Raw genomic sequence first — 6,000 nt, 5'->3', positions numbered from 1 at the left:
CACAGTGTACATTGCACTGTGCAGAAGGTACACTGTAAACTGCACACTGTACACAGCATGCTGCACACTGTATACTGTGCACTGCGGACAAAAGCTACAAACTGATTTGCTAGAAGGTGAAATTAATACACTTTACATTTAATTCACTGGTAACATTTCATGTGTGCATGTGAATTGCAGGAAATGTGCCCCAAATTATAAAAACATGACCAAAATCTGACACCAAAATCATTTAGAGAAAACTGTGAATGGTTTGGTTTTGGTCTCACGAATGCACAAAACTAGAAATGGGAGATGGGGGGAGGAACGATGGAGAGAGAGAGAGAGAGAGAGAGAGAGAGAGAGAGAGAAGCCCTCTGTGGTTAAAATCAGAACTTGGCAACCCAAATACTTGACTCATATAAAACAAATTATTCTCTGTATTGAGTGGTGATAGGTCTTTGGGAGCCTGTTGTACTGAAAAATCCAGTCTACAGAGAAAGGTCATTGGGTTGATTCAACTCTGCAGCGTCAGCATTTGTTAAGCATTTCAATTTTGTCTATGCAACCTTTTTGTGTCCCTTGACACAAAGTATTGTGCCAGCAGTGTTTAAATTAATGGTTTGTAAATTAAAGGATCATAGTTTGTGAAAGAGGTTTGCTGTGGGAATAGCTATGCTCAGCAGATATAATGCTAAAATAGGGCAGATATGGAGTCTTCAGTCCCTGTGCATCCCTAAAAACAACAATGCAGGAATTTCTATAAACTATGTTTGCTTTCACAACCGCAAGCTCTCAACGGGGCAATGGCATATGAGTGTTGCACAACTTTATCAAACAAGTCATATGTAATGAGGAAAATAATATGAAGAAGGGGGAATTCCAGCTATCATTACCATAAGCCATTTTACGCCTTTAGTCATAAACCAATTGATGCTTCCATGGAAATCAGGAGTAAATTATGCATGTTTTCAGTGGTTTACTTGGAACATTTCAATAATAACAGGGAACACATTTACTTTACAGTGTTTTGCAATGCCTCCACTTTTATCCTTTAACCACTGACAAATTGTGAATTTAGGATATTTTCACCAGAACATGAAATGAGAATTTACTGGCTGATGTTTGGTCTACCACCAAAATAGTCATCTACAGAGGTAGCTATTGGTTCTCTTTTTCTAATATCCAAACTTTAGATTAGATAAGTACATCAGAGAAACATTCATGAAAGTTCTTTGATCTCCAGCACAGAAGAATGACGATTTAGGGTTGGTTGGCTTAAGTCAAACCTGTGTTCACTTTTATGCTTTTATCCAACCCTATGCTTCCAAAGAATAATTTTAGAGTCTAGCTAGCCTGAAATTATCAAAGCGATTGAAAATCCTATACAAGCTCCAGAGAGGAGCACATGGAAATGGTTATATGTTAGGGAAAGAATTGACAACAGAGAAAAAAATCACTATTCATTTCTCTCAGAGTTAAATGTATTTAGCAGTGTACCGGTATATATTGCTACTGTATATGAAAAAGGCCAACTACATCGAAAGTCATTTTAGTCCATCTAAATACTTTTGGCCCAAAACAAAACTCCAAAACATCAAATGCTGCAGTGCTGTCCAAAATACTTGTGGAGTTCATGGATAATTAATCTTTCACTTTGTCTTTAGCTTGACCAGAAAACATTCACAAAAATATGTTCGAGCTTTGTATGACGGAAGCTCACAACATGTTGCAAATAATATGGTGAGCTTGTAGATCTGTGGCTATTTTCTGGACCCTGTCATACAACGGAGCAAAAATTCGGCATTAGTAAGACACGAAGGACCTGAAGGAACATGCAAAGTATGCCCTCACAAGATTAATGACAATACCTACAGTGCACTCTCCCTCTCTGTAATGAATGTTTGCTCATAACTCAAAGTATAGATTTCCTCATGGTTAGCAACCTTAGAAACTAATAGAGAAACATAATCTGTGTCATTCGTTCAAGTTGCCCTGCTTTAAACATTCATCATCCAATTTCTTTGATTGCAGTGAAGTGTTTATTTACGTTTGGTTCTGTTTCTGTCATTCTGGACAGGGTATGCATATCTCTTAGTTGTTCAGGCAATCTAGAGTTGATGTTGTATTTTTCTAACCCAATTTGGGACTTCTATGACTAATATAATGTAAACCATTGTGCATTCTGTAAAGTTTTCCATAGATGCAAATAAGAAACGCCTGCTTCAAGTTCAACCTCAAACACACACACACACACACACACACACACACACACACACACACACACACACACACACACACACACACACACACACACACACACACACACACACACACACACACACACACACACACACACACACACACACACACACACACACACACACACACACACTTACACACAGAAGGATGTGAATTAATCCAGAGCTTGTGCTGTTGTCTCTTCTTAATCTCGTTTAGGGGTTTCTGGCACAACTTCACCTAATTCCAAGGTACTGTACGTGGATATGGATGGATATGGGCCGGGGGAAACGTTTTTTTACCAGTAGTTTTAAATATCATTCTAATTGAAGTGGTTGGCACAGTCCACACAACTATAACGACAACTGTGGTGAACAATATAGCCTAGTTATCCTCCTATAATTTCACTAACCTCTGTGGCCTTCGTTCGTTCGTCGTTCGTTCGTTCGTTCGTCTGTGTGCCGTTTCTCCTCACTGGCTGGAGCACTTGATCTTATTTTGCACACAGCCATTCCTCATTACCATCTGAACTTAACTGCGAAGCCCGTTTTTCAATTTCACCAAATCTCAGCTGTTTATTAGCCTTTTAAAAAACAACGGCAGATCTAACTGTGTGTGTGCGCGCGCGCTGACGGCTCGTGCCTGTGCTGTGTTCACGCGACGGCCCGGCCGTGTGTGTGCTGTGTTTGTGCGCGCGCACCTACGGCTCGCGCCTGTGCTGTGTGTTCGAAGCCCGTTTTGGACGTGCAATAACCCCAAGTTTGCAACTATTTTTGCCTGCGCCCCTCACCGGGTATGGTCTAGTTCTAGTAGTAGTACGGATAGCCCTTCTTAAATATAGCATGCCTATTCTAGAGCAAACATTCAGTGAAAATAACAGATCTACAAGTTCACAACATGTGGCGTCATGACCATGTCACTATTTTTGACAAAGAGGTTTAGTGTACAACAAGACAAATCATTATATTATGATATTTTGTATGAGGCTAATGGACAGTAGGCTAGGCTAGTGCAAATAATAGCCTTGTGAGTATGGTCCAGGGTACATTTTTAATATTTCTGCCTATTAAAAATAACATTACAATACAAATCAAATCAAGCATGTTACACTTTCATCATGTCACCTCAACATACAGTATGTTGCTTGTACGCACGTACGCACACATACGCACGCACGCATGCACGCATGCACACGCGTGCACACACACACACACACACACACACACACACACACACACACACACACACACACACACACACACACACACACACACACACACACACACACACACACACACACACACACACACACACACACACACACACACACACACAGCGACTGTTTTTCTATAGGACCTGAATGTCTGCTTTTTGCATGGAGGCACTGCTGATGTATTTTCCAGCCTTGATTCAGAGTGTTTGGCCACAGCAGGTTTCGATTAGTGGGATCCTAACCTTGATTGCTCGTGTTTATAAATCATGACTTATTAACTCCTATAATTAGAACTCTCAACTACTCATTTAAGGATTAAATACTTAAGGATGAGAACCTTTTTCATTATGTCACATTGTCAGTAAGCATTGCACTTAACACAATGACTTTTGCACACTATTATATCTAACACAGCATGAAAACATAGAATAATAGAGCCTTACTCGTACGATTTCGTAGACTTTGAAGACAGTATAGCGTAACCATGACTTCATCCTCTCACTGCTCGCTTTAGGATTGTTTTGCCTGTTGAGTATTTAAGTCAGTGTTTGGGGATTTGCAGGGCCAGACTGATGTGGCAGCATTCCAAATACACATGCATGCACGCACACACACATACATTTGCACATACGCACGCACGCACGCACGCACGCAGGCACACACACACACACACACACACACACACACACACACACACACACACACACACACACACACACACACACACACACACACACACACACACACACACACACACAGGCAACCGCACTCTATTTTTTTATCTGGGCCAAGGTTAAAGGGATACCTTGACATTTCCACATTTTTTTCTTTCTTTTTTTTCTTTATAATACTTTACAAAATGTGGGAAAACATTTCAACATTTGGCCCTTGGGTTTCTTAAAATGGCTTGTTGCATTGTTAGCATTCCTTATTGAAAACAATGTGTACGTACATCTAATCCCAAGATTCACAGTTGCAGAGAAAGTGAGAGAAAGAGAGAGGGAGCGTTTTGTTAATATCTTGTGAATAGAATATGCTATTTTCTCCCTACTAATATTGTACAAAACAATACTGAAACATGAGCAAATGAAATGCAGATTGTGTTTTGAAGGAAGCCAACTCTTGTAATGCTCTGGCCCAATCTGGCCCAATTCCAAAGGACTTCCACTGAGCACAGTATGTGGACAATGGTGGTCCTGGCCATTTTGGAGCGCTAGGTGACATCATCAACAAAGCATCAGATATACACTAATTTCCAACTGACACCACAAAATGAATAGGCATGGAGAGAAATTAGGGTAGATCATTAGGAACAGTTGAAGTCCGATGCACAGATGTCAGAGCTCGTAGCTAGACCAGCAGCCTCAGCATTTTAAGGCTACAATCCCAGACTTATTTGAATGAATACAATGTTATTGTAACCAATCTGTATGGTTATGTTCAAACAATATAACTAGCATATCTGCAGTCTCCCTACTCTTCCACTAATATCAACCCTGGTGTCGGGTAGGACACTGTCTGACTGTGACAATGTCAATAAAGCATGACCACGATACTGACACCAGGATACTGACCAGGATACTGACATCAGAATACTGACCAGTATTCTGGTTCCAGGACTATGATACTGACACCACTATACTGAGCTGGATACTGACACCAGGATACTGACACCAGGATATTGGCACCAGGACCATGATACTGACACCAGGATACTCCTGGTCCCATCCACTCCCATGTTATGGGAAAACCCAGAAAGACCGCCCGATGCGCGTCTGAAGTGCATATCCGGGTTCCGGTTTTCATTGAGTAACGGGCAGAAATAGCCGGAACCGGAACAAGGGCTTGCGACAACTAGTGTCAACTTGTATCTCAGGTGTGGATGCACCCATACTAATGCCAGGATACTGAGCAGGATACTGACACCAGGATACTGACCAGGATACCGACTCTAGGATACTGAACAGGTATAGCATCCTAAATAATCAAATATTAGACTTTCTGACCATTTATCGGTTATGCAGTAATTTGGTTATCACAAAAGTAAACTATCTTTAATGTATAAGGATATTTCCATGAGGCTTCATTCACTAGTTGAGGCAAGGTGATATGAAGTACCGGTATGTCTCAAGACCCGCCCTACTCTGCCTCTCATTTGGTTGAATTTGTTCTGAGGGTGGATAAGCCAATCAGTAACAGACAAATACAAAATTACAAACAATGATTTGATATACGTATTTCAAATACATGTACGTATTTAAAATACTACCCATCTCTGACTGTCTACAGTATGTGTGGTCAAAGTAGCTGCTCTTCTACTGAATATAAACACTTTGAAACTTTGATCACAACTACATGATTAATGCCATATTTTGGCATTAGGTTTCTTTCCCTTTGTGATCCAAATTATAGCCTAGCGTAGAGAATAAATGTAAGATCTCCAAACCACTCCCCCCACTCCGTACTTAACATATTCCCTCTCATAAAGACACACATGGTTCTAGTTTATCTTTCTCTTCATTCTGAGACCTTGATTAGAGTAAATGGAATATGAAACCCCAGATTGA

Source organism: Gymnoscopelus microlampas, assembly GCF_963454915.1.
Source record: "Gymnoscopelus microlampas genome assembly, chromosome: 12".
In the NCBI taxonomy this organism is placed as follows: Eukaryota; Metazoa; Chordata; class Actinopteri; order Myctophiformes; family Myctophidae; genus Gymnoscopelus; species Gymnoscopelus microlampas.
The sequence above is the reverse complement of the archived record's forward strand: the minus strand, read 5'-3'. Positions refer to the sequence as shown.